Source organism: Epinephelus moara, chromosome 6 (assembly GCF_006386435.1).
Source record: "Epinephelus moara isolate mb chromosome 6, YSFRI_EMoa_1.0, whole genome shotgun sequence".
NCBI classification, from domain to species: domain Eukaryota; kingdom Metazoa; phylum Chordata; class Actinopteri; order Perciformes; family Serranidae; genus Epinephelus; species Epinephelus moara.
This window is the reverse complement of record NC_065511.1, coordinates 24,235,449-24,246,767: the sequence shown is the minus strand read 5'-3', so window position 1 is coordinate 24,246,767 and position 11,319 is coordinate 24,235,449. Positions and strand designations below refer to the sequence as shown.

General features: G+C 39.4%; 1 protein-coding gene across 2 annotated transcripts in view; it reads left to right on the top strand.

The window, feature by feature from the left end:
• The first annotated feature begins 570 nt into the window (after window positions 1-570).
• Window positions 571-11,319, top strand: part of drd2l (dopamine receptor D2 like) — a 42,869-nt gene continuing 32,120 nt past the window's right edge. The window contains exon 1 of one of the 2 annotated variants that reach the window (XM_050046776.1): window positions 571-843. The gene's annotated coding sequence lies outside the window, so the exon portion shown is untranslated. Of the gene's footprint in view, window positions 844-937; window positions 1,063-11,319 lie in introns of those variants that run through there. The other variant, XM_050046777.1, reaches the window with a different exon arrangement.

The window sequence follows — 11,319 nt, the reverse complement described above, 5'->3', positions numbered from 1 at the left end:
CAGAGGGGTTAATCTGAGCAAGCATGTGTTCGTGTTCATGCGTGTACTGTAGATGTGACTGTGTGGCGTCGGAATAAAAAAAAGTGCTCCGCAACGTTATTTAATACATCAGTAATATTGTCTGTTTCAATGCATATGCCCCCCCACCCCCTCTGCGTGACTTGAAATTATGGCCCCCCCTTGTTCAGATGCGTTCCGCGGTCCATGAAAGAAATAATCTACCAAGCTCCAATGTCCTTACGTTTTTGTGCTTAGTTTAGTTTCCCAGTAACTGAGAGAAATGCAAAAAGTGTTACAACCGTCCCCGGTCTCCCGTATTTCTTAGACCTGTTCCTTTTACGCACAAATCGTGGCTCCATCTCAGCCAATAGCATGACAGCATTTCCAGCGCCTTGACAGCAGCTCTGCCCTCATGATTTTTTTCCTTTAACTATAAACAACTGAAACTCTGCATGAAACCTCCTCGTTCTCATTTCCTCTCCATCTATCCACCTTCTCCACCTCTTCCTCCGCCGCAGTTCTGTTGCGTCCCGCCGCGCTGACCCCCGGCTCCACCGACACGACCGCGGAGGGAACTATATGACTGAGGAGCGGGGGCTTAACCGCTGTCTGTGTGTGTGTTAGTGCGTGTCTGTGTGTGTGTGTGCGTGTCTGTGTGTGTGTGTGTGTGTGTGTGTGTGTGTGTGTGTGTGTGTGTGTGGACCGCGCACCGGCTGACTGACCGAGGTCAAGGTGGGAGGTTCGGCCGTAAACAGTTGGAAGGATGCTGCAGCCTGACAGCCAATTTACCGCCCGGTGTTGTTCCTGAGAGGACCTGAGTGTGAGCAGCTCTGCCGGCACAGGGTGAGTGATTTATCTGCTTTAAGAGAGGTTACAGAAAAACCTCCGGGTTTTATTGCTGTGTGTCGATTCACATTAAACTCTAATCTTATTTATTCTCTCTGTGGGGAACTTGCTGCTGTGACTTATAAACGCTTTAATGAGGGGATTGCACTTTTTTTCCCTGGTGGTGTGCTTCTGTGGAGGGACTGGCAAGTTTCTGCAGGAGGAAAACAAAAACTGGTAACTAATGGCTTTCTCGTCATACGATTTTTGGGACTACAATCACATATTTTAGATCAAAAACAGGTCATATAGAGCTGAATATATGCAATTTATAGCTTATAAAAGATGTCACTGACATATAGTGGGCTATGGAGCAGGAAAAATATACAATATACAGTGTATGAAAGATGTAAATGAAATATTATACATAGTTATAAGTAAGCTGATTACCAAAACATGAACAATAAATAGACATATATATAAAAAACATCCTATCTTCCAAAATAAAACTGTTAAAAGAACAATGTAAACATTAGTATGGACCATAAATGTAAATAAACACATTTATACAGTAAAAAATACAATAGAAGTCCTTTATTGTCATTGTACCAGCACAATAAAATGTAAAAGCTGCAACTGTACACAGTGCAAGTTACAGGAAAAATAATCTTAATCACATCACCATTAAAAAAATAAATAATAAAAATTAGTAATAAGAAGCAGATGTTGATATTGCACTTAACAGACTGGAAATTGAAATTAGGACAGTGTATGCGGTATAGGTTTAGAGTTCTGATGGCCCAGGGAAAGAAAGTGTTTGTAAAATAGAGTAGTGCGTATTATTTTACAGCTGGGCATGTGTATATGTCACTCCAAATGGTCATAAAGTTTGTTATCAGACCCATGAAACTAACCCTATAGGTAAATGAGCTCCCCTTTGTCCTTTAGATTACTGGAAAGGTTGAATTTTAGTACTCACCTTGATCTGATTATGCTCCACTGGGGATGCTCATTACTCCTTGAATGGTTTTTCATATTGTGTTTTTATTTTGGGGATGCATTAAGTAGTTGTCCGCTGAGGCTCCAACATAAATGATGCCCTGGTAAAATAAAATCTTTCCTCCATCTGGATGAAAGAAGCAGACATTATGATACTTTTATATGAAGTTGTCATTTGTGAGACCCTCTGGTGGATGCAAAGTGCCATTATGTTTGTTTTGGAGGCATTGTCTCAAGGTAATGAAGCTCAGTGAGAGGAGACATAACAAAACTCCCTGCATAGATGGAGATGTGAGCTGTAAAAGGGCAAAATGAGCTTATTCTGCTGTGAGACATGTGGTTAAGTGTCTTAAGAGGAAGCAGCCAACACTAATTACACTGACGTTGTAAATATTTCTACCATCTGTGACAAATTCTGTCTTGAGATACTCGTTTTGAATCTGCTCGAAGTCTCCTTTGCTGTTGTGTTTTTGTTATCACACACACACACACCACACTGATGAGCTTCTCCCTCAACAGTCGGCGGAGGTGTGATTGTTAGTTTATTTCGTGTGGTGGATTAATTTCAAGGCGCACATCACTCGGAGCTGGCTTCCAAAAAGCTGCAGTCCCTCATTTTAAATAAAAGATGGAGTGGATGCAAAAATTGCATCTTGAATAAAAGATGCTTGTGGTCGGTTCGGAGCATTGCCCCCGGGTGGAGGGGTCTCATCATGTTCCTGCGTTCTGTTAATCAGTCGATCATGAAGAGATTCTGCTGTTATAAGAAGAGAAAACGTTTATGGTTTCACAGAGCAGATCCTGGCTCCCTCTCCACGTTCCTCTGTGCCCACTTTCATCTCTTTGATCATTTCTTTGGCAGCTTACAAATGGCAGGAGAGGTCTGGATGGAGCTAATCTTTTATTGATTATTGTCTGTCTACCATATCTCGCCTCACATGGGTAGATGAAGCACACCTTCGCTGGGTTTTCACTGTTATTGATACCTTGTGACTAATGATGTGATGTGAGGGTTTGCTTTCTGTCTTCCACTTCTCACTCACCGTGAGACAGGAAATCAAGTTGTGTAGGTGCATTACGAGGTGTCACAAGTCGCACCATTGGTAAGTGGTGCCATGTCTGCGCAGGCTGATGATTAAGTGTATATTACCATATGGGGGATGTGCAGTTTAAGAGCAGCACAGAGAGAAGAAACACATAATGAAGCAGCTGCAGTTCTGAATAGCTGCTCGTAATCCAAATTCCTGTCTTGCTCTTACAAGAGAAAAATGATCAGCCATGTCGCTTTTCTTTCATTGCTTGATTGATTTCTCTACGAAACAGGTGCATTCTCGTCTGTTGGGGCAAAAACTTGTGATCACTTGTGGAATTTCCTGTGTTGTACAACTAAAAATACGGCCTTGCATTTATGTTCCTTTTCCAAAATTCACTGGCTGCTTATTAAAAACTGGCGAAAAGGGGAAAATGAGGAGTTCAGGGAGTGATTGAGAGCAGAAATGGAGGCTGAGGAGTGCGAGACAACAGTGAATAAATTCTGCCCCAAACTCAGCAGAGAGCTGATTATACTGCAGCTGAACATCCACACCGTTCCCAGTGGCCTCGACTTGTTCCTGCTTCTCAGTGAAAGAAATGAAAGATTTATCGCAGGCCAGCTCATAGCCGTAGAGGAGCTGGGGCAAAATTTGAAGGAGTCTTGTGTTGTTCCTTTTTTTTCCTTTTGCAGTGGTGTTTAGGGGGCATACAAGGCCAAGGATGTAATAGACCTGTCAAGTGTCTCCGGGGAGGAGCTCCAGAGGTGGAGAAACAGGAGATTAGACAGGGCTGAGAAGGAGATAAGAGGAAAAGACAGAGGGATGAAGGCTGGTGGATGTTATTAGAGTGAGATTTAGGACACAAAGGGTATCAGATAACAGCGGATTGAAAGAGTGAGAGGTCACCTCACAGTAAAATAAAAATGTGACAGGAAACTAATGGAATTACTCAAAATGAGACGACAAGAGATTACTACTTTTTGATATTAAAAAAACATAGCACTGTTACGTGTCAGTTCAGGGAAGGACCCAAAATGCAGGTCACCAGACAGGTGGAAGTTTTTGACAAAAGGCGAGCTTTAATGTAGCTGGTCCAGGACATCCAAAAAAGGAAGGCAACTCAAAATCCAAATTAAAGCAGAACAAAAACCAACAGGGAAAAAACACGATGAACAGGAATGGATGCAGGATGAACACAGGATGAACAGAAGGTACGCAGACTGACTGACCCACGATGAAAAAAACACGATCAACACAGATGAACTGACAAAGGACAAAGGGAAACACACAGGTATATATACATAGAAAACTAATCACCAGGGGGGTATTCCAGAAAGCGGGTTATGTGAAAACTCAGAGTAAGTTAACCCTGAGATGAGGGAAACTCTGAGTTATCCGTTCCAGAAAGAGAGGTAACTGAAACTCTGAGTCAGTCACCACGGTAACAGACTCTGTGAACCTAACCTGCTCGCTGACAGGTTTTCTTCAATAAACCCTGAGTTTTTCTCTGTCTCCTCCCTCTTACACGCTGTTTCATTTCCTCATTCATTCAGTCCGTGTCAAAGCTTGTATCGAAGCGCATTAATTAGCGGAGATTTACCGTCTGTCACAGTCTAAATCCTGCTGGATATTAGTTTGTTACTCAGGACTGTCTTAAGTTACTGAATTTATGCACATCAATCATTTCTTTGGACATCAGTTTTTGTCTTTACATTCAAATATTACACAGCGAGAATTCACCCTCAGCTCAGAATCAAACCTCTGTCCTTTTTATATTTATTATTTTTTATAACACTGTGCACAAGGATCAGACTGTCAGTCTGTTAGAGCAGCTCCCAAATGTTTATTGCACATAATGTGTAGGTCTAATTATTTAAATTTTAAAAATCGGTATGAAGCTTTAGACACGTAGTATCAATGACTAATGATCTCTATCACTGATGTCATTGGTCGCACTGATGGAACATAATTCCTATAGCCTAATATTGGGGATTATATGTTAATATTTCTGAGTGAGCAATGGTGCAGCATTTCAGTGTCTTTAAATTTACTACATTTGTAGCTGAAATAAAGTCACTGAATGCTGTTGAGTCAAGATACAAATAGATGTCCAACATTTTAAAATCTACTGTATTTTAACCTCAACGTCTTTTCAAGTGCAAATCACCAAACATATTATTACTGGGTCAGACTGTGAGTTTACAGTCATGTCTTTATGTCTTTGATCTATAGCCTAGCCTATATGTTTTAAATCTTCCTATTTTTCAGTTGCTGCCTCCTGTGTTTTTCCCCATCAGATTAAATCTGAACAAATATATTATTATATATTATTAATATAATGTAATGTATCTACAGCCTGATACACAGTCAGATTCCACCACTTTATCTTCATTAAGGAAATGTAAGTCTGATAAATGATGAATAAACGGACAACACTGAATAAAACTTTTTTATTAACTTTATGGTTAACTTATTGACACTTTCCTCGCTCTGACTCAGGCTCTTCTTTTAAAGATAAACGTGCACCGTCTGCTACACATGCATTAATATCTCTGCATCCACTGGATTAAAATGGAGGCCTGTCTTTTATTTACCAGTTGCCATGGTGAATCGTGGAGTCGGAGCTCCATTGATGATGTCGGTTCAACTCAGAGTGAACATACTCAGAGTTGACTGAACTAACTCAAATCAGCTGTTCTGGAACCGGTAACTCAGAGTTTCCCCATCTCAGAGTAAGTCAACTCAGAGTTCAGGGGTAGACTCAGAGTTTGTTGAACCTCCTACCTGGAATACCCCTCAGGACGAGACACAGCTAGAGAAGGAAGACACGGGCAAGAGGAGTGAAACAGGGATTGGTTGACAACAAGGGTGGAGCAGACAAGAATAATACAAAACAGGTGTGAAGGGAGGACTCAGGGAACAGGCGAGGACTAACGAGACAGGTGTGACAGAAAACAGGCGGGAAAACACACGACAGGAAGTAAAACCAGACACGACACGAGGAGAGAATCTACAAAATAAATCAGGAAGCAGATTAAATATGAGCTGAACAACATGAAACAAGTAACACAAACAGAATACTCCAAAACAAAGTCCACAAGATAACAGAATATGAAACCAAAACCCAGGATCATGACAAGCACATTACATCAACTTAAAGGGATAGTGCACCCAAAAATGAAAATTCAGCCATTGTCTACTCACCCTCATGCCAAGGGAGGCTCAGGTGAAGTTTTAGAGTCCTCACATCCCTTGCAGAGATCCAAGGGGAGAGGAGAAAGCAACACAACTCCACCTAATGCAGGCTGGGTGCCCCAGATTTAAACGTCCAAAAAACACATAATTGAAACCATAAAGTATCTCCATACTGCTCGTCCGTAGTGATCCAAGTGTCCTGAAGTCCCGACATAAAAAGTTGTTTGGAAAAACGTCATTTGAACTCTGTTTTTAGCCTCCCTCGTCATATGGGTGAGTAGATAATGGCTCAATTTTCATTTTTGGGTGCACTATCCCTTTAAAATTCCAGCGGCAAAAATAAAAGTGTAATCTTTTAAATTAAGGCCAGTGTGCACAGCGTTCTTTTGTTTTAAATTTCAGTGTACATACCCATTCTTTTTTCCTTTGCAGACATATCTGTTTTGGTAAAACAATTTCCCAGCAATGATCACACATGTTTCATTATGCATTTTACCTCATGCATTTTTAAATTTGTGGGCCAGAATAAAAAATGACGACCCAGAGGCACAGCCTGAGGCAGCCGTGGGGGCAGATGAAGTGAAGATGGTAAACTGACCCTTGAATCAGCTCTTTCTTTGAAGGCAAAGTCAAAATTTAAACCGCAAAATGACTTATTAAAACACAAGTAGTATATTCCCCATGTAACATTTAGAGTTAAAATGCTGCAGTAATGCTAGAAAAATGAAATACAGACTGAGAGATTTATCACTTAGAGAAATTTTTATGCCTCTGCATCAGCGACAGGCATAAAATATCGCGATACAGCTTAGTATGTAAATATTTTGCATGGCGATATTGTATCAATACACGGACGCAGAGTATAGATCTTTTGTCATATACATTATTTATTTTTGCAAATACACATCTTAATACAACTTCTGCACTAGAATAATAAAATCATTTGCTTTTTTTGGTCCACTAGATGATGCTTTTTTTCGGGGTTAGGTCAGCAGAGGTCTCAGTCGGCAGCATTCGGCAAGAAGTTGATCAAAACAAAGATGGAGGCACTGGAGAAAGAAATCAGAATTGCACCGTCAGCGTTTAAATCAAACGTCTGGACTTATTTCGGATTTCTTAACACAGAAGGAAATGAGGACTTGGATATGACACGTGATTTGCAGGCAGTGTCATATGAGAATACTCTAGGAATACACGAACACGAGGGCTCACCTCGCTGACTCCACCATCGAGAGATAGCGTCAGCTGCTGACGGCCAAGCTAACGCTAAACCAACAAAGTTTTTCTTTGGGGAAATAATTTGCAGTTGGCAAAAAGTTAATAAATCGCAATATATTTTATTGCAATACTCAGCATATTGAAATAATATTATATCGCAACCTAAGTATCGTGATAATATGGTATCACGGGTAGTCTGGCTATTCCCACCCCTGTTGTCTGTCCATCCATACTTGCGTACATATGTCACAGTCTTGTGAACATGATATCTCAAGTAGGTGTTGAGGGACATTCCTAAAATTTGGCATAAACCTTCACCTCCAAAAACACTTTTGTTGTCGTAATTCAACTCCGTGACTCAGGAACAGAGGGGGAGACATTTGGTCAGAATTGGTGACACTAATCTTGAAACTGTGCTGATTGTATGGATCATTGGTGGCCAAACTGTGACTCACTGCCCGTTGTAAACATTTAAAAATAAACTTGAATATGGCTTAAGCAATATGGCCCTAAAATGATATCACCATATTTCTGGGTATTTTTGCGATAACGATATTCATGACGATATGACAAATTAGATAAAAATAAATTACTATTAAGAAACTGGAATTGCAACAAAATAAGTGATACAGTTTTACAAGTTAACCTAACAGTTTGCCTCCAGATATTCAGTTTAAACTGAACAAGGATGATCTCCCATGTCTTTAGTTTTTAAACAACAACAGTAACACAGAGTGAGATTCAGATTCTGTCTCTGGCAAGAGAGGAGAGGGAAATACACTGTGCTGCTGCCGGGGGAGCCGCTGACTGAGTTCCCTCTGAGCGGTAAGTCGCTAAAAGAGTCTGAGAAGTCCGAGGCTGTTCATAACATAACATTAAGAACACCTAGGGGTGGGAATCACCAGAGAATCCATAAGATATTATCATGATACTTAATACAATACAATACAATACAATATTATTTCGATTTTAAATATGTTGCAATATGCAGAGTATTGTAATAAAATATATTGCGATCTATTACTTTTTTTCAACTGTAAATGATGTTCGTAGAGGAAAACTTTGTCAATATCTGTTTTACCGAATAAGATTAAGTTTTCAGTCTGTTCATCTAACCCTTTTTTTTGCAGCAGCAAAATGTATCTAGTGGACTAAAAAAGCAACTGCTTATATTAATTCTAGTAGGCTACCTAAAGATTAATTTGTATTTGTAATACTAATGATTTATACAATAAAAAAATCATTACTTGGCACTGTGTGATGATACAATATTGTCACACAAAAATATTGCGATACTAAGCTGTATCAATTTCTTCCCCCACCCCTAAGGACACCCAGGTCTAACGACGCCACACTTTATTTAACACTGCCGAAGCTGCTCCTCTTTTTGAAACCACCACGGAGTCGGTAATAATTTCACTTGCGGCCATGGTTATTGTTGCAGAGGGTAACAGTATGATACAAGTCGAAATATCGCGAGTATCACAATATGAATTTTTCATATGATATTAAAAATTACACCGTCATTATCGTGAAAGAGACGATATGGCACAGCCCTAGTATGTACTGTATGTAGATGTCACTTCTTTACCTACACTGATTGATTACAAGTTGATAAATAAATATTTACCTCAGTAAACACACCTGAGAATATAAAAAGAAACTTTTTGTTATATGTGGGCACACTAATAAACTACTGTAATGTCAGATGTAAACTGTTTAGTAGTGTTGCGTCGTAATTTTGATTAAAAAATTTATTTTCTGTGGTAAATGGGGGATCTGGTTGAGAAACCCAAATTTTTTGTGACTGGTTAAAAACTAAGCATTTACTATTTTTTTGGCCAGTGACTCCGTATATTTTTCTGTGTATGGCCTATAATCAAAAAAAAGTTCGGCCACTTCTGGTATAGATCTTCTGTGCTGCCAGGTTGAAGATGTGAACCATCCACGTTTTAGAACATGTAGCTTCTTAGCAGTAATATCCACATTAAAAGCATTTTCCACTGTCATGGCTACATGTGAGTCTGGACAGACGTAAATTTAAACTGCAACTTGACTGGTTGGTGGAGGCGTACAACCATAAGGCGGTAATTCTGGTTTTAAATTAAAAATGAGAGGAAAAGTATTTGTTTAATTAAACAGCTGTCTTTCTTAGTTTGCATGTTTGTATCCACACCTTTTTTTTATCTCCACACACGTCATCTCTTCTGGTTTATTCTGACGATACAAAATACAACCTCGCTCCTGCACGCAACCTTGTTTTCTCACTACATTTTATATCTCCCCCCATGAAATCCTGAGAGATATTGTGGCTTTCTGTGGCTCGAATTAGACTTTGCTCTCTTCATAATGAATGTGAATCTGCACAAAGTAAATTAAGGTTCTAATGAGCAACAGTGCCAGAGGAGCTGCATCAGGATGGCAACTTTAATCAGGGTGCAATCAGAAATCATCTGAGCTGTGTCTCACTTTGTTGCCTGCGGTTTGGCAGAAACAGTCCCACAAAATTGATGAATGAGCTCAGACTCTGAAATGCAGATGAAATAGACACAAAGCACAACCCAGATATTTCATTGCAGCTGCTCCTTCATTGCTGTTTGATAATTAAGTTTAAATAAATTTGGTCAGGGTTGTGAAACTTGTGCTTGGATTTAAGTTAGTCATGTAAAAAAAAAATTTATCAAACAAAAACCTAATTGGACAAGTTTCCAGCCTGGCCACCGCCATCCTCTGACTTTCCACCACATTACCTCACTATAAATAGTTTTCCTTTTGTACATTTACATTCTGACACAATGGGTTCATTCCACAAAACTTGGCACTGCTTCGGAGCATTGCTCGTCCACATTTATCACAAACTTTAATTTCCTTAATCATGCATCTGTGGAAATAAGTGACATTTATAGTGAGTGAACGTATGAAAGGCAATCCAAAAAAACCTACACAGCACAGGGAGAAAATAAGTGTTCAAAAGGTACACTTGTTGAAGTCACAAAATTATACGTATTACACATCAGAGCCTAAAAATAGTCATGAGTTTGTGCAGATGCAGTAAAGCAACTCCTTCAGCAGTGTTCTCAAGCGAAGCGTGTCCTTACAGAAACGTGATAAAACATGACCTTAAGATTTATGTCATTAGAAAATCAAATGACATTTGTAGCCCTGACTTCATGCACAATTTAAGGCTGTGTACATGTAATTGGGCTGCTTTACTTTGGTGGCCTTGTGTGAAATTAAATTGACCTCTCAGAGCAAGGATCATTGCCCCCTGTTTTGAAAGGAAACCAATACACTGATGTAAATGAACGCCTTCCCCTTACAATCAATAAAAATGGTGTCACTGTAGTTGTGTTGCACGGCGAACAGCAAGTGCTGGTCAGAGTCAGACAGGGTGACCTGGTTATAAATTGAACCTCTTAAAATTCTTACTCTCCATTCGGCTTGCATTTTGCTTTCAGTGGAAATGATTTGTTGGGTGATGTATGGAATTCTGTGAAAATATTTTACATCATCTTTGACATCACAGCTGCTGTTTGCCCTTTTTATTTGAAGGTGAAGTGAAGCTTTGGTGTTAAAACGCTTAATCAAATGTTTCCTTTAGAAGTGCAGGAAGCAGTTTTGTCATTCAGATGAAGATTGCTTTTACTGGGTCTAAAATTGTTTTAATTGCATTGAGATGCTTCAAAATGGACCAGCAAGTCCTCACACTGTACAAACAACAAAACAGGTAATTTGGTAGTGCTTCATAAAACAAACTGACAACAGGCAGAACAAGAACAGTTCTTTTGACCATTTTCTGAACTATCAGTTCTATGTTAAAATGTTTGATTCAGTTTAAGTATGACTCAACAGCAGAGTTTACATTAGCCAGCTTTTTACCAGTTTCCCGTGGAAATATCAACGGCCAAAATGTCTGATGGGGAAATATGCCAAGTAAATAAATAAAAGTATTAATAGCATATTAAATAGCCTAATATTGTGTGACCATGAGATATGTTGAAAGTCAAGTTAAACATAAACTTATATTATGCAGATCAGATTTTAGGATTTT